Genomic DNA, 19,707 nt, shown 5'->3' with positions numbered 1-19,707 from the left:
TCCGACCCGTTTACCCGACGGGTCTTTTATTCGGTGTTCCGGATCCGGACCCGGCGAGTCTCGGATCCGGGTCGGGTCTACCCGAACAAATTTGCCAAAATTTATAATTTCTAACAAAAAAGAGAAAAAGATATATTTGTAAACAAATTTCTAGCTAATGCAAAGAAAAAACCAAATAAGAAAATAAATCAAATTGATTTTACTCAAATACATCATCCTAATCAAATTATATTGATAATATATATTTTTTATAAATTATTAAATCATTTATATCCGGATCCGGGTCTAATACGGGTCGGAATACTATATTCCGTATCCGACCCGTTTTTTTGTTTGAAAAAACGGATCCGGATCCGGATAACGGAATTAAATCCCTACCCATACCCGCAAAAATTTCAGGGATCCGATCCGGATCCGGGTGTAGACCCGACCCGTTGACCGGCCTAGGGTCACCCATCCTGGTACTACTGTCGCCCAAGCACGCTTAACTTCGAAGTTCTGATGGGATCCGGTGCATTAGTGCTGGTATGATCGCACCCGCCATGTTCCTTTCGCTTTATTCTTTTAAACTGTCACGTCCTGTGAAGCAGTTTGGCTTTTCTGGACCCGAATTCATTCTAAGAGTCAATTCATGAATTTCCTCTCATCCTTTTATTTATTTACTTTTATATTTTTTTCTTGTTGCTTTGCACCTTTTTTTTCCCTCGTCGAACAAGTCTCAATTATCCTGAAATTGATCCTTCACGCTTGCGCTTATACATTTGCGCCGACAACTTTGACCGACGATCCGGGCTTCGATCCAGCCGTACCGTTCCTGACTTGTCTCGCGCCTTCAGATCCGCCTTCATGCTTCGATGAGAAGCAAAATATAAAGCAATCGTTCCGACGGAGCTAAATTACTACAGCATAAAGAACGAAGGGGAAATTTGGATTTCGAAACAAAAAAGGGAGGGGTGCAACAAGAGGACTTCCCAGGGGGTCACCCATCCTAGTACTACTCTCGCCCAAGCACGCTTAACTTCGGAGTTCTGATGGGATCCGGTGCATTAGTGCTGGTATGATCGCACCCGCCATGTTCCTTTCGCTTTATTCTTTTAAACTGCCCCGTCCTGTGAAGCAGTGTGGCTTTTCTGGACCCGAATTCATTTTAAGCGTCAATTCAAGAATTTCCCCTCATCCTTTTATTTATTTACTTTTACATTTTTTTCTTGTTGATTTGCACCATTTTTTTTCCCTCGTCGCGCAACTCTCAATTATCCTGAAATTGATCCTTCACGCTTGCGCTTATACATTTGCGCCGACAACTTTGACCGACGATCCTGGCTTCGCTCCAGCTGTACCGTTCCTGACTTGTCTCGCGCCTTCAGATCCGCCTTCATGCTTCGATGAGAAGCAAAATATAAAGCAATCGTTCCGACGGAGCTAAATTACTACAGCATAAAGAACGAAGGGGAAATTTGGATTTCGAAACAAAAAAGGGAGGGGTGCAACACGAGGATTTCCCAGGGGGTCACCTAGGGGTGTCAACGGGCCGGGTCCGGGCCGGAATTCATTATTCCGGACCCGGACCCGGATCCGACCCGTTTACCCGACGGGTCTTTTATTCGGTGTTCCGGATCCGGACCCGGCGAGTCTCGGATCCGGGTCGGGTTTACCCGATCAAATTTGCCAAAATTTATAATTTCTAACAAAAAAGAGAATAAGATATATTTGTAAACAAATTTCTAGCTAATGCAAAGAAAAAACCAAATAAGAAAATAAATCAAATTGATTTTACTCAAATACATCATCCTAATCAAATTATATTGATAATATATATTTTTTATAAATTATTAAATCATTTATATCCGGATCCGGGTCTAATACGGGTCGGAATACTATATTCCGTATCCGACCCGTTTTTTTGTTTGAAAAAACGGATCCGGATCCGGATAACGGAATTAAATCCCTACCCATACCCGCAAAAATTTCAGGGATCCGATCCGGATCCGGGTGTAGACCCGACCCGTTGACCGGCCTAGGATCACCCATCCTAGTACTACTGTCGCCCAAGCACGCTTAACTTCGAAGTTCTGATGGGATCCGGTGCATTAGTGCTGGTATGATCGCACCCGCCATGTTCCTTTCGCTTTATTCTTTTAAACTGTCACGTCCTGTGAAGCAGTTTGGCTTTTCTGGACCCGAATTCATTCTAAGAGTCAATTCATGAATTTCCTCTCATCCTTTTATTTATTTACTTTTATATTTTTTTCTTGTTGCTTTGCACCTTTTTTTTCCCTCGTCGAACAAGTCTCAATTATTCTGAAATTGATCCTTCACGCTTGCGCTTATACATTTGCGCCGACAACTTTGACCGACGATCCGGGCTTCGATCCAGCCGTACCGTTCCTGACTTGTCTCGCGCCTTCAGATCCGCCTTCATGCTTCGATGAGAAGCAAAATATAAAGCAATCGTTCCGACGGAGCTAAATTACTACAGCATAAAGAACGAAGGGGAAAGTTGGATTTCGAAACAAAAAAGGGAGGGGTGCAACACGAGGACTTCCCAGGGGGTCACCCATCCTAGTACTACTCTCGCCCAAGCACGCTTAACTTCGGAGTTCTGATGGGATCCGGTGCATTAGTGCTGGTATGATCGCACCCGCCATGTTCCTTTCGCTTTATTCTTTTAAACTGCCCCGTCCTGTGAAGCAGTGTGGCTTTTCTGGACCCGAATTCATTCTAAGCGTCAATTCAAGAATTTCCCCTCATCCTTTTATTTATTTACTTTTACATTTTTTTCTTGTTGATTTGCACCATTTTTTTTTCCCTCGTCGCGCAACTCTCAATTATCCTGAAATTGATCCTTCACGCTTGCGCTTATACATTTGCGCCGACAACTTTGACCGACGATCCGGGCTTCGATCCAGCCGTACCGTTCCTGACTTGTCTCGCGCCTTCAGATCCGCCTTCATGCTTCGATGAGAAGCAAAAAATAAAGCAATCGTTCCGACGGAGCTAAATTACTACAGCATAAAGAACGAAGGGGAAATTTGGATTTCGAAACAAAAAAGGGAGGGGTGCAACACGAGGATTTCCCAGGGGGTCACCTAGGGGTGTCAACGGGCCGGGGTCCGGGCCGGAATTCATTATTCCGGACCCGGACACGGATCCGACCCGTTTACCCGACGGGTCTTTTATTCGGTGTTCCGGATCCGGACCCGGCGAGTCTCGGATCCGGGTCGGGTCTACCCGAACAAATTTGCCAAAATTTATAATTTCTAACAAAAAAGAGAAAAAGATATATTTGTAAACAAATTTCTAGCTAATGCAAAGAAAAAACCAAATAAGAAAATAAATCAAATTGATTTTACTCAAATACATCATCCTAATCAAATTATATTGATAATATATATTTTTTATAAATTATTAAATCATTTATATCCGGATCCGGGTCTAATACGGGTCGGAATACTATATTCCGTATCCGACCCGTTTTTTTGTTTGAAAAAACGGATCCGGATCCGGATAACGGAATTAAATCCCTACCCATACCCGCAAAAATTTCAGGGATCCGATCCGGATCCGGGTGTAGACCCGACCCGTTGACCGGCCTAGGGTCACCCATCCTGGTACTACTGTCGCCCAAGCACGCTTAACTTCGAAGTTCTGATGGGATCCGGTGCATTAGTGCTGGTATGATCGCACCCGCCATGTTCCTTTCGCTTTATTCTTTTAAACTGTCACGTCCTGTGAAGCAGTTTGGCTTTTCTGGACCCGAATTCATTCTAAGAGTCAATTCATGAATTTCCTCTCATCCTTTTATTTATTTACTTTTATATTTTTTTCTTGTTGCTTTGCACCTTTTTTTTCCCTCGTCGAACAAGTCTCAATTATCCTGAAATTGATCCTTCACGCTTGCGCTTATACATTTGCGCCGACAACTTTGACCGACGATCCGGGCTTCGATCCAGCCGTACCGTTCCTGACTTGTCTCGCGCCTTCAGATCCGCCTTCATGCTTCGATGAGAAGCAAAATATAAAGCAATCGTTCCGACGGAGCTAAATTACTACAGCATAAAGAACGAAGGGGAAATTTGGATTTCGAAACAAAAAAGGGAGGGGTGCAACAAGAGGACTTCCCAGGGGGTCACCCATCCTAGTACTACTCTCGCCCAAGCACGCTTAACTTCGGAGTTCTGATGGGATCCGGTGCATTAGTGCTGGTATGATCGCACCCGCCATGTTCCTTTCGCTTTATTCTTTTAAACTGCCCCGTCCTGTGAAGCAGTGTGGCTTTTCTGGACCCGAATTCATTTTAAGCGTCAATTCAAGAATTTCCCCTCATCCTTTTATTTATTTACTTTTACATTTTTTTCTTGTTGATTTGCACCATTTTTTTTCCCTCGTCGCGCAACTCTCAATTATCCTGAAATTGATCCTTCACGCTTGCGCTTATACATTTGCGCCGACAACTTTGACCGACGATCCTGGCTTCGCTCCAGCTGTACCGTTCCTGACTTGTCTCGCGCCTTCAGATCCGCCTTCATGCTTCGATGAGAAGCAAAATATAAAGCAATCGTTCCGACGGAGCTAAATTACTACAGCATAAAGAACGAAGGGGAAATTTGGATTTCGAAACAAAAAAGGGAGGGGTGCAACACGAGGATTTCCCAGGGGGTCACCTAGGGGTGTCAACGGGCCGGGTCCGGGCCGGAATTCATTATTCCGGACCCGGACCCGGATCCGACCCGTTTACCCGACGGGTCTTTTATTCGGTGTTCCGGATCCGGACCCGGCGAGTCTCGGATCCGGGTCGGGTTTACCCGATCAAATTTGCCAAAATTTATAATTTCTAACAAAAAAGAGAATAAGATATATTTGTAAACAAATTTCTAGCTAATGCAAAGAAAAAACCAAATAAGAAAATAAATCAAATTGATTTTACTCAAATACATCATCCTAATCAAATTATATTGATAATATATATTTTTTATAAATTATTAAATCATTTATATCCGGATCCGGGTCTAATACGGGTCGGAATACTATATTCCGTATCCGACCCGTTTTTTTGTTTGAAAAAACGGATCCGGATCCGGATAACGGAATTAAATCCCTACCCATACCCGCAAAAATTTCAGGGATCCGATCCGGATCCGGGTGTAGACCCGACCCGTTGACCGGCCTAGGATCACCCATCCTAGTACTACTGTCGCCCAAGCACGCTTAACTTCGAAGTTCTGATGGGATCCGGTGCATTAGTGCTGGTATGATCGCACCCGCCATGTTCCTTTCGCTTTATTCTTTTAAACTGTCACGTCCTGTGAAGCAGTTTGGCTTTTCTGGACCCGAATTCATTCTAAGAGTCAATTCATGAATTTCCTCTCATCCTTTTATTTATTTACTTTTATATTTTTTTCTTGTTGCTTTGCACCTTTTTTTTCCCTCGTCGAACAAGTCTCAATTATCCTGAAATTGATCCTTCACGCTTGCGCTTATACATTTGCGCCGACAACTTTGACCGACGATCCGGGCTTCGATCCAGCCGTACCGTTCCTGACTTGTCTCGCGCCTTCAGATCCGCCTTCATGCTTCGATGAGAAGCAAAATATAAAGCAATCGTTCCGACGGAGCTAAATTACTACAGCATAAAGAACGAAGGGGAAATTTGGATTTCGAAACAAAAAAGGGAGGGGTGCAACACGAGGACTTCCCAGGGGGTCACCCATCCTAGTACTACTCTCGCCCAAGCACGCTTAACTTCGGAGTTCTGATGGGATCCGGTGCATTAGTGCTGGTATGATCGCACCCGCCATGTTCCTTTCGCTTTATTCTTTTAAACTGCCCCGTCCTGTGAAGCAGTGTGGCTTTTCTGGACCCGAATTCATTCTAAGCGTCAATTCAAGAATTTCCCCTCATCCTTTTATTTATTTACTTTTACATTTTTTTCTTGTTGATTTGCACCATTTTTTTTTCCCTCGTCGCGCAACTCTCAATTATCCTGAAATTGATCCTTCACGCTTGCGCTTATACATTTGCGCCGACAACTTTGACCGACGATCCGGGCTTCGATCCAGCCGTACCGTTCCTGACTTGTCTCGCGCCTTCAGATCCGCCTTCATGCTTCGATGAGAAGCAAAAAATAAAGCAATCGTTCCGACGGAGCTAAATTACTACAGCATAAAGAACGAAGGGGAAATTTGGATTTCGAAACAAAAAAGGGAGGGGTGCAACACGAGGATTTCCCAGGGGGTCACCTAGGGGTGTCAACGGGCCGGGGTCCGGGCCGGAATTCATTATTCCGGACCCGGACCCGGATCCGACCCGTTTACCCGACGGGTCTTTTATTCGGTGTTCCGGATCCGGACCCGGCGAGTCTCGGATCCGGGTCGGGTCTACCCGAACAAATTTGCCAAAATTTATAATTTCTAACAAAAAAGAGAAAAAGATATATTTGTAAACAAATTTCTAGCTAATGCAAAGAAAAAACCAAATAAGAAAATAAATCAAATTGATTTTACTCAAATACATCATCCTAATCAAATTATATTGATAATATATATTTTTTATAAATTATTAAATCATTTATATCCGGATCCGGGTCTAATACGGGTCGGAATACTATATTCCGTATCCGACCCGTTTTTTTGTTTGAAAAAACGGATCCGGATCCGGATAACGGAATTAAATCCCTACCCATACCCGCAAAAATTTCAGGGATCCGATCCGGATCCGGGTGTAGACCCGACCCGTTGACCGGCCTAGGGTCACCCATCCTAGTACTACTGTCGCGCAAGCACGCTTAACTTCGAAGTTCTGATGGGATCCGGTGCATTAGTGCTGGTATGATCGCACCCGCCATGTTCCTTTCGCTTTATTCTTTTAAACTGTCACGTCCTGTGAAGCAGTTTGGCTTTTCTGGACCCGAATTCATTCTAAGCGTCAATTCATGAATTTCCTCTCATCCTTTTATTTATTTACTTTTATATTTTTTTCTTGTTGCTTTGCACCTTTTTTTTCCCTCGTCGAACAACTCTCAATTATCCTGAAATTGATCCTTCACGCTTGCGCTTATACATTTGCGCCGACAACTTTGACCGACGATCCGGGCTTCGATCCAGCCGTACCGTTCCTGACTTGTCTCGCGCCTTCAGATCCGCCTTCATGCTTCGATGAGAAGCAAAATATAAAGCAATCGTTCCGACGGAGCTAAATTACTACAGCATAAAGAACGAAGGGGAAATTTGGATTTCGAAACAAAAAAGGGAGGGGTGCAACAAGAGGACTTCCCAGGGGGTCACCCATCCTAGTACTACTCTCGCCCAAGCACGCTTAACTTCGGAGTTCTGATGGGATCCGGTGCATTAGTGCTGGTATGATCGCACCCGCCATGTTCCTTTCGCTTTATTCTTTTAAACTGCCCCGTCCTGTGAAGCAGTGTGGCTTTTCTGGACCCGAATTCATTTTAAGCGTCAATTCAAGAATTTCCCCTCATCCTTTTATTTATTTACTTTTACATTTTTTTCTTGTTGATTTGCACCATTTTTTTTCCCTCGTCGCGCAACTCTCAATTATCCTGAAATTGATCCTTCACGCTTGCGCTTATACATTTGCGCCGACAACTTTGACCGACGATCCTGGCTTCGCTCCAGCTGTACCGTTCCTGACTTGTCTCGCGCCTTCAGATCCGCCTTCATGCTTCGATGAGAAGCAAAATATAAAGCAATCGTTCCGACGGAGCTAAATTACTACAGCATAAAGAACGAAGGGGAAATTTGGATTTCGAAACAAAAAAGGGAGGGGTGCAACACGAGGATTTCCCAGGGGGTCACCTAGGGGTGTCAACGGGCCGGGTCCGGGCCGGAATTCATTATTCCGGACCCGGACCCGGATCCGACCCGTTTACCCGACGGGTCTTTTATTCGGTGTTCCGGATCCGGACCCGGCGAGTCTCGGATCCGGGTCGGGTTTACCCGATCAAATTTGCCAAAATTTATAATTTCTAACAAAAAAGAGAATAAGATATATTTGTAAACAAATTTCTAGCTAATGCAAAGAAAAAACCAAATAAGAAAATAAATCAAATTGATTTTACTCAAATACATCATCCTAATCAAATTATATTGATAATATATATTTTTTATAAATTATTAAATCATTTATATCCGGATCCGGGTCTAATACGGGTCGGAATACTATATTCCGTATCCGACCCGTTTTTTTGTTTGAAAAAACGGATCCGGATCCGGATAACGGAATTAAATCCCTACCCATACCCGCAAAAATTTCAGGGATCCGATCCGGATCCGGGTGTAGACCCGACCCGTTGACCGGCCTAGGATCACCCATCCTAGTACTACTGTCGCCCAAGCACGCTTAACTTCGAAGTTCTGATGGGATCCGGTGCATTAGTGCTGGTATGATCGCACCCGCCATGTTCCTTTCGCTTTATTCTTTTAAACTGTCACGTCCTGTGAAGCAGTTTGGCTTTTCTGGACCCGAATTCATTCTAAGAGTCAATTCATGAATTTCCTCTCATCCTTTTATTTATTTACTTTTATATTTTTTTCTTGTTGCTTTGCACCTTTTTTTTCCCTCGTCGAACAAGTCTCAATTATTCTGAAATTGATCCTTCACGCTTGCGCTTATACATTTGCGCCGACAACTTTGACCGACGATCCGGGCTTCGATCCAGCCGTACCGTTCCTGACTTGTCTCGCGCCTTCAGATCCGCCTTCATGCTTCGATGAGAAGCAAAATATAAAGCAATCGTTCCGACGGAGCTAAATTACTACAGCATAAAGAACGAAGGGGAAAGTTGGATTTCGAAACAAAAAAGGGAGGGGTGCAACACGAGGACTTCCCAGGGGGTCACCCATCCTAGTACTACTCTCGCCCAAGCACGCTTAACTTCGGAGTTCTGATGGGATCCGGTGCATTAGTGCTGGTATGATCGCACCCGCCATGTTCCTTTCGCTTTATTCTTTTAAACTGCCCCGTCCTGTGAAGCAGTGTGGCTTTTCTGGACCCGAATTCATTCTAAGCGTCAATTCAAGAATTTCCCCTCATCCTTTTATTTATTTACTTTTACATTTTTTTCTTGTTGATTTGCACCATTTTTTTTTCCCTCGTCGCGCAACTCTCAATTATCCTGAAATTGATCCTTCACGCTTGCGCTTATACATTTGCGCCGACAACTTTGACCGACGATCCGGGCTTCGATCCAGCCGTACCGTTCCTGACTTGTCTCGCGCCTTCAGATCCGCCTTCATGCTTCGATGAGAAGCAAAAAATAAAGCAATCGTTCCGACGGAGCTAAATTACTACAGCATAAAGAACGAAGGGGAAATTTGGATTTCGAAACAAAAAAGGGAGGGGTGCAACACGAGGATTTCCCAGGGGGTCACCTAGGGGTGTCAACGGGCCGGGGTCCGGGCCGGAATTCATTATTCCGGACCCGGACACGGATCCGACCCGTTTACCCGACGGGTCTTTTATTCGGTGTTCCGGATCCGGACCCGGCGAGTCTCGGATCCGGGTCGGGTCTACCCGAACAAATTTGCCAAAATTTATAATTTCTAACAAAAAAGAGAAAAAGATATATTTGTAAACAAATTTCTAGCTAATGCAAAGAAAAAACCAAATAAGAAAATAAATCAAATTGATTTTACTCAAATACATCATCCTAATCAAATTATATTGATAATATATATTTTTTATAAATTATTAAATCATTTATATCCGGATCCGGGTCTAATACGGGTCGGAATACTATATTCCGTATCCGACCCGTTTTTTTGTTTGAAAAAACGGATCCGGATCCGGATAACGGAATTAAATCCCTACCCATACCCGCAAAAATTTCAGGGATCCGATCCGGATCCGGGTGTAGACCCGACCCGTTGACCGGCCTAGGGTCACCCATCCTGGTACTACTGTCGCCCAAGCACGCTTAACTTCGAAGTTCTGATGGGATCCGGTGCATTAGTGCTGGTATGATCGCACCCGCCATGTTCCTTTCGCTTTATTCTTTTAAACTGTCACGTCCTGTGAAGCAGTTTGGCTTTTCTGGACCCGAATTCATTCTAAGAGTCAATTCATGAATTTCCTCTCATCCTTTTATTTATTTACTTTTATATTTTTTTCTTGTTGCTTTGCACCTTTTTTTTCCCTCGTCGAACAAGTCTCAATTATCCTGAAATTGATCCTTCACGCTTGCGCTTATACATTTGCGCCGACAACTTTGACCGACGATCCGGGCTTCGATCCAGCCGTACCGTTCCTGACTTGTCTCGCGCCTTCAGATCCGCCTTCATGCTTCGATGAGAAGCAAAATATAAAGCAATCGTTCCGACGGAGCTAAATTACTACAGCATAAAGAACGAAGGGGAAATTTGGATTTCGAAACAAAAAAGGGAGGGGTGCAACAAGAGGACTTCCCAGGGGGTCACCCATCCTAGTACTACTCTCGCCCAAGCACGCTTAACTTCGGAGTTCTGATGGGATCCGGTGCATTAGTGCTGGTATGATCGCACCCGCCATGTTCCTTTCGCTTTATTCTTTTAAACTGCCCCGTCCTGTGAAGCAGTGTGGCTTTTCTGGACCCGAATTCATTTTAAGCGTCAATTCAAGAATTTCCCCTCATCCTTTTATTTATTTACTTTTACATTTTTTTCTTGTTGATTTGCACCATTTTTTTTCCCTCGTCGCGCAACTCTCAATTATCCTGAAATTGATCCTTCACGCTTGCGCTTATACATTTGCGCCGACAACTTTGACCGACGATCCTGGCTTCGCTCCAGCTGTACCGTTCCTGACTTGTCTCGCGCCTTCAGATCCGCCTTCATGCTTCGATGAGAAGCAAAATATAAAGCAATCGTTCCGACGGAGCTAAATTACTACAGCATAAAGAACGAAGGGGAAATTTGGATTTCGAAACAAAAAAGGGAGGGGTGCAACACGAGGATTTCCCAGGGGGTCACCTAGGGGTGTCAACGGGCCGGGTCCGGGCCGGAATTCATTATTCCGGACCCGGACCCGGATCCGACCCGTTTACCCGACGGGTCTTTTATTCGGTGTTCCGGATCCGGACCCGGCGAGTCTCGGATCCGGGTCGGGTTTACCCGATCAAATTTGCCAAAATTTATAATTTCTAACAAAAAAGAGAATAAGATATATTTGTAAACAAATTTCTAGCTAATGCAAAGAAAAAACCAAATAAGAAAATAAATCAAATTGATTTTACTCAAATACATCATCCTAATCAAATTATATTGATAATATATATTTTTTATAAATTATTAAATCATTTATATCCGGATCCGGGTCTAATACGGGTCGGAATACTATATTCCGTATCCGACCCGTTTTTTTGTTTGAAAAAACGGATCCGGATCCGGATAACGGAATTAAATCCCTACCCATACCCGCAAAAATTTCAGGGATCCGATCCGGATCCGGGTGTAGACCCGACCCGTTGACCGGCCTAGGATCACCCATCCTAGTACTACTGTCGCCCAAGCACGCTTAACTTCGAAGTTCTGATGGGATCCGGTGCATTAGTGCTGGTATGATCGCACCCGCCATGTTCCTTTCGCTTTATTCTTTTAAACTGTCACGTCCTGTGAAGCAGTTTGGCTTTTCTGGACCCGAATTCATTCTAAGAGTCAATTCATGAATTTCCTCTCATCCTTTTATTTATTTACTTTTATATTTTTTTCTTGTTGCTTTGCACCTTTTTTTTCCCTCGTCGAACAAGTCTCAATTATCCTGAAATTGATCCTTCACGCTTGCGCTTATACATTTGCGCCGACAACTTTGACCGACGATCCGGGCTTCGATCCAGCCGTACCGTTCCTGACTTGTCTCGCGCCTTCAGATCCGCCTTCATGCTTCGATGAGAAGCAAAATATAAAGCAATCGTTCCGACGGAGCTAAATTACTACAGCATAAAGAACGAAGGGGAAATTTGGATTTCGAAACAAAAAAGGGAGGGGTGCAACACGAGGACTTCCCAGGGGGTCACCCATCCTAGTACTACTCTCGCCCAAGCACGCTTAACTTCGGAGTTCTGATGGGATCCGGTGCATTAGTGCTGGTATGATCGCACCCGCCATGTTCCTTTCGCTTTATTCTTTTAAACTGCCCCGTCCTGTGAAGCAGTGTGGCTTTTCTGGACCCGAATTCATTCTAAGCGTCAATTCAAGAATTTCCCCTCATCCTTTTATTTATTTACTTTTACATTTTTTTCTTGTTGATTTGCACCATTTTTTTTTCCCTCGTCGCGCAACTCTCAATTATCCTGAAATTGATCCTTCACGCTTGCGCTTATACATTTGCGCCGACAACTTTGACCGACGATCCGGGCTTCGATCCAGCCGTACCGTTCCTGACTTGTCTCGCGCCTTCAGATCCGCCTTCATGCTTCGATGAGAAGCAAAAAATAAAGCAATCGTTCCGACGGAGCTAAATTACTACAGCATAAAGAACGAAGGGGAAATTTGGATTTCGAAACAAAAAAGGGAGGGGTGCAACACGAGGATTTCCCAGGGGGTCACCTAGGGGTGTCAACGGGCCGGGGTCCGGGCCGGAATTCATTATTCCGGACCCGGACACGGATCCGACCCGTTTACCCGACGGGTCTTTTATTCGGTGTTCCGGATCCGGACCCGGCGAGTCTCGGATCCGGGTCGGGTCTACCCGAACAAATTTGCCAAAATTTATAATTTCTAACAAAAAAGAGAAAAAGATATATTTGTAAACAAATTTCTAGCTAATGCAAAGAAAAAACCAAATAAGAAAATAAATCAAATTGATTTTACTCAAATACATCATCCTAATCAAATTATATTGATAATATATATTTTTTATAAATTATTAAATCATTTATATCCGGATCCGGGTCTAATACGGGTCGGAATACTATATTCCGTATCCGACCCGTTTTTTTGTTTGAAAAAACGGATCCGGATCCGGATAACGGAATTAAATCCCTACCCATACCCGCAAAAATTTCAGGGATCCGATCCGGATCCGGGTGTAGACCCGACCCGTTGACCGGCCTAGGGTCACCCATCCTGGTACTACTGTCGCGCAAGCACGCTTAACTTCGAAGTTCTGATGGGATCCGGTGCATTAGTGCTGGTATGATCGCACCCGCCATGTTCCTTTCGCTTTATTCTTTTAAACTGTCACGTCCTGTGAAGCAGTTTGGCTTTTTTGGACCCGAATTCATTCTAAGCGTCAATTCATGAATTTCCTCTCATCCTTTTATTTATTTACTTTTATATTTTTTTCTTGTTGCTTTGCACCTTTTTTTTCCCTCGTCGAACAAGTCTCAATTATCCTGAAATTGATCCTTCACGCTTGCGCTTATACATTTGCGCCGACAACTTTGACCGACGATCCGGGTTTCGATCCAGCCGTACCGTTCCTGACTTGTCTCGCGCCTTCAGATCCGCCTTCATGCTTCGATGAGAAGCAAAATATAAAGCAATCGTTCCGACGGAGCTAAATTACTACAGCATAAAGAACGAAGGGGAAATTTGGATTTCGAAACAAAAAAGGGAGGGGTGCAACAAGAGGACTTCCCAGGGGGTCACCCATCCTAGTACTACTCTCGCCCAAGCACGCTTAACTTCGGAGTTCTGATGGGATCCGGTGCATTAGTGCTGGTATGATCGCACCCGCCATGTTCCTTTCGCTTTATTCTTTTAAACTGCCCCGTCCTGTGAAGCAGTGTGGCTTTTCTGGACCCGAATTCATTTTAAGCGTCAATTCAAGAATTTCCCCTCATCCTTTTATTTATTTACTTTTACATTTTTTTCTTGTTGATTTGCACCATTTTTTTTCCCTCGTCGCGCAACTCTCAATTATCCTGAAATTGATCCTTCACGCTTGCGCTTATACATTTGCGCCGACAACTTTGACCGACGATCCTGGCTTCGCTCCAGCTGTACCGTTCCTGACTTGTCTCGCGCCTTCAGATCCGCCTTCATGCTTCGATGAGAAGCAAAATATAAAGCAATCGTTCCGACGGAGCTAAATTACTACAGCATAAAGAACGAAGGGGAAATTTGGATTTCGAAACAAAAAAGGGAGGGGTGCAACACGAGGATTTCCCAGGGGGTCACCTAGGGGTGTCAACGGGCCGGGTCCGGGCCGGAATTCATTATTCCGGACCCGGACCCGGATCCGACCCGTTTACCCGACGGGTCTTTTATTCGGTGTTCCGGATCCGGACCCGGCGAGTCTCGGATCCGGGTCGGGTTTACCCGATCAAATTTGCCAAAATTTATAATTTCTAACAAAAAAGAGAATAAGATATATTTGTAAACAAATTTCTAGCTAATGCAAAGAAAAAACCAAATAAGAAAATAAATCAAATTGATTTTACTCAAATACATCATCCTAATCAAATTATATTGATAATATATATTTTTTATAAATTATTAAATCATTTATATCCGGATCCGGGTCTAATACGGGTCGGAATACTATATTCCGTATCCGACCCGTTTTTTTGTTTGAAAAAACGGATCCGGATCCGGATAACGGAATTAAATCCCTACCCATACCCGCAAAAATTTCAGGGATCCGATCCGGATCCGGGTGTAGACCCGACCCGTTGACCGGCCTAGGATCACCCATCCTAGTACTACTGTCGCCCAAGCACGCTTAACTTCGAAGTTCTGATGGGATCCGGTGCATTAGTGCTGGTATGATCGCACCCGCCATGTTCCTTTCGCTTTATTCTTTTAAACTGTCACGTCCTGTGAAGCAGTTTGGCTTTTCTGGACCCGAATTCATTCTAAGAGTCAATTCATGAATTTCCTCTCATCCTTTTATTTATTTACTTTTATATTTTTTTCTTGTTGCTTTGCACCTTTTTTTTCCCTCGTCGAACAAGTCTCAATTATTCTGAAATTGATCCTTCACGCTTGCGCTTATACATTTGCGCCGACAACTTTGACCGACGATCCGGGCTTCGATCCAGCCGTACCGTTCCTGACTTGTCTCGCGCCTTCAGATCCGCCTTCATGCTTCGATGAGAAGCAAAATATAAAGCAATCGTTCCGACGGAGCTAAATTACTACAGCATAAAGAACGAAGGGGAAAGTTGGATTTCGAAACAAAAAAGGGAGGGGTGCAACACGAGGACTTCCCAGGGGGTCACCCATCCTAGTACTACTCTCGCCCAAGCACGCTTAACTTCGGAGTTCTGATGGGATCCGGTGCATTAGTGCTGGTATGATCGCACCCGCCATGTTCCTTTCGCTTTATTCTTTTAAACTGCCCCGTCCTGTGAAGCAGTGTGGCTTTTCTGGACCCGAATTCATTCTAAGCGTCAATTCAAGAATTTCCCCTCATCCTTTTATTTATTTACTTTTACATTTTTTTCTTGTTGATTTGCACCATTTTTTTTTCCCTCGTCGCGCAACTCTCAATTATCCTGAAATTGATCCTTCACGCTTGCGCTTATACATTTGCGCCGACAACTTTGACCGACGATCCGGGCTTCGATCCAGCCGTACCGTTCCTGACTTGTCTCGCGCCTTCAGATCCGCCTTCATGCTTCGATGAGAAGCAAAAAATAAAGCAATCGTTCCGACGGAGCTAAATTACTACAGCATAAAGAACGAAGGGGAAATTTGGATTTCGAAACAAAAAAGGGAGGGGTGCAACACGAGGATTTCCCAGGGGGTCACCTAGGGGTGTCAACGGGCCGGGGTCCGGGCCGGAATTCATTATTCCGGACCCGGACACGGATCCGACCCGTTTACCCGACGGGTCTTTTATTCGGTGTTCCGGATCCGGACCCGGCGAGTCTCGGATCCGGGTCGGGTCTACCCGAACAAATTTGCCAAAATTTATAATTTCTAACAAAAAAGAGAAAAAGATATATTTGTAAACAAATTTCTAGCTAATGCAAAGAAAAAACCAAATAAGAAAATAAATCAAATTGATTTTACTCAAATACATCATCCTAATCAAATTATATTGATAATATATATTTTTTATAAATTATTAAATCATTTATATCCGGATCCGGGTCTAATACGGGTCGGAATACTATATTCCGTATCCGACCCGTTTTTTTGTTTGAAAAAACGGATCCGGATCCGGATAACGGAATTAAATCCCTACCCATACCCGCAAAAATTTCAGGGATCCGATCCGGATCCGGGTGTAGACCCGACCCGTTGACCGGCCTAGGGTCACCCATCCTGGTACTACTGTCGCCCAAGCACGCTTAACTTCGAAGTTCTGATGGGATCCGGTGCATTAGTGCTGGTATGATCGCACCCGCCATGTTCCTTTCGCTTTATTCTTTTAAACTGTCACGTCCTGTGAAGCAGTTTGGCTTTTCTGGACCCGAATTCATTCTAAGAGTCAATTCATGAATTTCCTCTCATCCTTTTATTTATTTACTTTTATATTTTTTTCTTGTTGCTTTGCACCTTTTTTTTCCCTCGTCGAACAAGTCTCAATTATCCTGAAATTGATCCTTCACGCTTGCGCTTATACATTTGCGCCGACAACTTTGACCGACGATCCGGGCTTCGATCCAGCCGTACCGTTCCTGACTTGTCTCGCGCCTTCAGATCCGCCTTCATGCTTCGATGAGAAGCAAAATATAAAGCAATCGTTCCGACGGAGCTAAATTACTACAGCATAAAGAACGAAGGGGAAATTTGGATTTCGAAACAAAAAAGGGAGGGGTGCAACAAGAGGACTTCCCAGGGGGTCACCCATCCTAGTACTACTCTCGCCCAAGCACGCTTAACTTCGGAGTTCTGATGGGATCCGGTGCATTAGTGCTGGTATGATCGCACCCGCCATGTTCCTTTCGCTTTATTCTTTTAAACTGCCCCGTCCTGTGAAGCAGTGTGGCTTTTCTGGACCCGAATTCATTTTAAGCGTCAATTCAAGAATTTCCCCTCATCCTTTTATTTATTTACTTTTACATTTTTTTCTTGTTGATTTGCACCATTTTTTTTCCCTCGTCGAACAAGTCTCAATTATCCTGAAATTGATCCTTCACGCTTGCGCTTATACATTTGCGCCGACAACTTTGACCGACGATCCGGGCTTCGATCCAGCCGTACCGTTCCTGACTGACTTGTCTCGCGCCTTCAGATCCGCCTTCATGCTTCGATGAGAAGCAAAATATAAAGCAATCGTTCCGACGGAGCTAAATTACTACAGCATAAAGAACGAAGGGGAAATTTGGATTTCGAAACAAAAAAGGGAGGGGTGCAACACGAGGATTTCCCAGGGGGTCACCTAGGGGTGTCAACGGGCCGGGTCCGGGCCGGAATTCATTATTCCGGACCCGGACCCGGATCCGACCAGTTTACCCGACGGGTCTTTTATTCGGTGTTCCGGATCCGGACCCGGCGAGTCTCGGATCCGGGTCGGGTCTACCCGAACAAATTTGCCAAAATTTATAATTTCTAACAAAAAAGAGAAAAAGATATATTTGTGAACAAATTTCTAGCTAATGCAAAGAAAAAACCAAATAAGAAAATAAATCAAATTGATTTTACTCAAATACATCATCCTAATCAAATTATATTGATAATATATATTTTTTATAAATTATTAAATCATTTATATCCGGATCCGGGTCTAATACGGGTCGGAATACTATATTCCGTATCCGACCCGTTTTTTTGTTTGAAAAAACGGATCCGGATCCGGATAACGGAATTAAATCCCTACCCATACCCGCAAAAATTTCAGGGATCCGATCCGGATCCGGGTGTAGACCCGACCCGTTGACCGGCCTAGGGTCACCCATCCTAGTACTACTCTCGCCCAAGCACGCTTAAGTTCGGAGTTCTGATGGGATCCGGTGCATTAGTGCTGGTATGATCGCACCCGCCATGTTCCTTTCGCTTTATTCTTTTAAACTGCCCCGTCCTGTGAAGCAGTGTGGCTTTTCTGGACCCGAATTCATTTTAAGCGTCAATTCAAGAATTTCCCCTCATCCTTTTATTTATTTACTTTTACATTTTTTTCTTGTTGATTTGCACCATTTTTTTTCCCTCGTCGCGCAACTCTCAATTATCCTGAAATTGATCCTTCACGCTTGCGCTTATACATTTGCGCCGACAACTTTGACCGACGATCCGGGCTTCGATCCAGCCGTACCGTTCCTGACTTGTCTCGCGCCTTCAGATCCGCCTTCATGCTTCGATGAGAAGCAAAATATAAAGCAATCGTTCCGACGGAGCTAAATTACTACAGCATAAAGAACGAAGGGGAAATTTGGATTTCGAAACAAAAAAGGGAGGGGTGCAACACGAGGATTTCCCAGGGGGTCACCTAGGGGTGTCAACGGGCCGGGTCCGGGCCGGAATTCATTATTCCGGACCCGGACCCGGATCCGACCCGTTTACCCGACGGGTCTTTTATTCGGTGTTCCGGATCCGGACCCGGCGAGTCTCGGATCCGGGTCGGGTCTACCCGAACAAATTTGCCAAAATTTATAATTTCTAACAAAAAAGAGAAAAAGATATATTTGTAAACAAATTTCTAGCTAATGCAAAGAAAAAACCAAATAAGAAAATAAATCAAATTGATTTTACTCAAATACATCATCCTAATCAAATTATATTGATAATATATATTTTTTATAAATTATTAAATCATTTATATCCGGATCCGGGTCTAATACGGGTCGGAATACTATATTCCGTATCCGACCCGTTTTTTTGTTTGAAAAAACGGATCCGGATCCGGATAACGGAATTAAATCCCAACCCATACCCGCAAAAATTTCAGGGATCCGATCCGGATCCGGGTGTAGACCCGACCCGTTGACCGGCCTAGGGTCACCCATCCTGGTACTACTGTCGCCCAAGCACGCTTAACTTCGAAGTTCTGATGGGATCCGGTGCATTAGTGCTGGTATGATCGCACCCGCCATGTTCCTTTCGCTTTATTCTTTTAAACTGTCACGTCCTGTGAAGCAGTTTGGCTTTTCTGGACCCGAATTCATTCTAAGAGTCAATTCATGAATTTCCTCTCATCCTTTTATTTATTTACTTTTATATTTTTTTCTTGTTGCTTTGCACCTTTTTTTTCCCTCGTCGAACAAGTCTCAATTATCCTGAAATTGATCCTTCACGCTTGCGCTTATACATTTGCGCCGACAACTTTGACCGACGATCCGGGCTTCGATCCAGCCGTACCGTTCCTGACTTGTCTCGCGCCTTCAGATCCGCCTTCATGCTTCGATGAGAAGCAAAATATAAAGCAATCGTTCCGACGGAGCTAAATTACTACAGCATAAAGAACGAAGGGGAAATTTGGATTTCGAAACAAAAAAGGGAGGGGTGCAACACGAGGATTTCCCAGGGGGTCACCTAGGGGTGTCAACGGGCCGGGTCCGGGCCGGAATTCATTATTCCGGACCCGGACCCGGATCCGACCCGTTTACCCGACGGGTCTTTTATTCGGTGTTCCGGATCCGGACCCGGCGAGTCTCGGATCCGGGTCGGGTTTACCCGATCAAATTTGCCAAAATTTATAATTTCTAACAAAAAAGAGAATAAGATATATTTGTAAACAAATTTCTAGCTAATGCAAAGAAAAAACCAAATAAGAAAATAAATCAAATTGATTTTACTCAAATACATCATCCTAATCAAATTATATTGATAATATATATTTTTTATAAATTATTAAATCATTTATATCCGGATCCGGGTCTAATAC

At 44.0% G+C, this 19,707-nt stretch overlaps 11 non-coding genes and 13 pseudogenes across 11 annotated transcripts; all 24 read right to left on the bottom strand.

Annotated features, from left to right (window-relative positions):
• Window positions 1-421: 421 nt before the first annotated feature.
• LOC140020228 (5S ribosomal RNA) lies at window positions 422-539 on the bottom strand (annotated as a pseudogene).
• Window positions 540-950: 411 nt separating this feature from the next.
• On the bottom strand, window positions 951-1,069 carry LOC140017901 (5S ribosomal RNA). The gene has a single exon (XR_011824207.1). It is a non-coding gene; the product is annotated as a 5S ribosomal RNA (ribosomal RNA).
• A 926-nt stretch (window positions 1,070-1,995) lies between these two features.
• On the bottom strand, window positions 1,996-2,113 carry LOC140020586 (5S ribosomal RNA; annotated as a pseudogene).
• A 411-nt stretch (window positions 2,114-2,524) lies between these two features.
• LOC140017316 (5S ribosomal RNA) lies at window positions 2,525-2,643 on the bottom strand. Its single transcript, XR_011823626.1, has one exon. It is a non-coding gene; the product is annotated as a 5S ribosomal RNA (ribosomal RNA).
• Window positions 2,644-3,571: 928 nt separating this feature from the next.
• Window positions 3,572-3,689, bottom strand: LOC140020227 (5S ribosomal RNA; annotated as a pseudogene).
• Window positions 3,690-4,100: 411 nt separating this feature from the next.
• Window positions 4,101-4,219, bottom strand: LOC140017900 (5S ribosomal RNA). The gene has a single exon (XR_011824206.1). It is a non-coding gene; the product is annotated as a 5S ribosomal RNA (ribosomal RNA).
• Window positions 4,220-5,145: 926 nt separating this feature from the next.
• LOC140020585 (5S ribosomal RNA) lies at window positions 5,146-5,263 on the bottom strand (annotated as a pseudogene).
• Window positions 5,264-5,674: 411 nt separating this feature from the next.
• On the bottom strand, window positions 5,675-5,793 carry LOC140017315 (5S ribosomal RNA). Its single transcript, XR_011823625.1, has one exon. It is a non-coding gene; the product is annotated as a 5S ribosomal RNA (ribosomal RNA).
• Window positions 5,794-6,721: 928 nt separating this feature from the next.
• LOC140020758 (5S ribosomal RNA) lies at window positions 6,722-6,839 on the bottom strand (annotated as a pseudogene).
• Window positions 6,840-7,250: 411 nt separating this feature from the next.
• Window positions 7,251-7,369, bottom strand: LOC140017899 (5S ribosomal RNA). Its single transcript, XR_011824205.1, has one exon. It is a non-coding gene; the product is annotated as a 5S ribosomal RNA (ribosomal RNA).
• A 926-nt stretch (window positions 7,370-8,295) lies between these two features.
• LOC140020584 (5S ribosomal RNA) lies at window positions 8,296-8,413 on the bottom strand (annotated as a pseudogene).
• Window positions 8,414-8,824: 411 nt separating this feature from the next.
• Window positions 8,825-8,943, bottom strand: LOC140017314 (5S ribosomal RNA). Its single transcript, XR_011823624.1, has one exon. It is a non-coding gene; the product is annotated as a 5S ribosomal RNA (ribosomal RNA).
• Window positions 8,944-9,871: 928 nt separating this feature from the next.
• On the bottom strand, window positions 9,872-9,989 carry LOC140020225 (5S ribosomal RNA; annotated as a pseudogene).
• A 411-nt stretch (window positions 9,990-10,400) lies between these two features.
• LOC140017898 (5S ribosomal RNA) lies at window positions 10,401-10,519 on the bottom strand. The gene has a single exon (XR_011824204.1). It is a non-coding gene; the product is annotated as a 5S ribosomal RNA (ribosomal RNA).
• A 926-nt stretch (window positions 10,520-11,445) lies between these two features.
• On the bottom strand, window positions 11,446-11,563 carry LOC140020583 (5S ribosomal RNA; annotated as a pseudogene).
• Window positions 11,564-11,974: 411 nt separating this feature from the next.
• Window positions 11,975-12,093, bottom strand: LOC140017313 (5S ribosomal RNA). Its single transcript, XR_011823623.1, has one exon. It is a non-coding gene; the product is annotated as a 5S ribosomal RNA (ribosomal RNA).
• Window positions 12,094-13,021: 928 nt separating this feature from the next.
• Window positions 13,022-13,139, bottom strand: LOC140020779 (5S ribosomal RNA; annotated as a pseudogene).
• A 411-nt stretch (window positions 13,140-13,550) lies between these two features.
• LOC140017897 (5S ribosomal RNA) lies at window positions 13,551-13,669 on the bottom strand. The gene has a single exon (XR_011824203.1). It is a non-coding gene; the product is annotated as a 5S ribosomal RNA (ribosomal RNA).
• A 926-nt stretch (window positions 13,670-14,595) lies between these two features.
• LOC140020581 (5S ribosomal RNA) lies at window positions 14,596-14,713 on the bottom strand (annotated as a pseudogene).
• Window positions 14,714-15,124: 411 nt separating this feature from the next.
• LOC140017312 (5S ribosomal RNA) lies at window positions 15,125-15,243 on the bottom strand. The gene has a single exon (XR_011823622.1). It is a non-coding gene; the product is annotated as a 5S ribosomal RNA (ribosomal RNA).
• Window positions 15,244-16,171: 928 nt separating this feature from the next.
• Window positions 16,172-16,289, bottom strand: LOC140020224 (5S ribosomal RNA; annotated as a pseudogene).
• Window positions 16,290-16,700: 411 nt separating this feature from the next.
• On the bottom strand, window positions 16,701-16,819 carry LOC140017896 (5S ribosomal RNA). The gene has a single exon (XR_011824202.1). It is a non-coding gene; the product is annotated as a 5S ribosomal RNA (ribosomal RNA).
• A 930-nt stretch (window positions 16,820-17,749) lies between these two features.
• LOC140020059 (5S ribosomal RNA) lies at window positions 17,750-17,867 on the bottom strand (annotated as a pseudogene).
• A 926-nt stretch (window positions 17,868-18,793) lies between these two features.
• Window positions 18,794-18,911, bottom strand: LOC140020223 (5S ribosomal RNA; annotated as a pseudogene).
• Window positions 18,912-19,707: the final 796 nt, after the last annotated feature.

Source organism: Coffea arabica, chromosome 11c (assembly GCF_036785885.1).
Source record: "Coffea arabica cultivar ET-39 chromosome 11c, Coffea Arabica ET-39 HiFi, whole genome shotgun sequence".
In the NCBI taxonomy this organism is placed as follows: Eukaryota; Viridiplantae; Streptophyta; class Magnoliopsida; order Gentianales; family Rubiaceae; genus Coffea; species Coffea arabica.
This window is presented reverse-complemented; position numbering and strand designations above follow the sequence as displayed.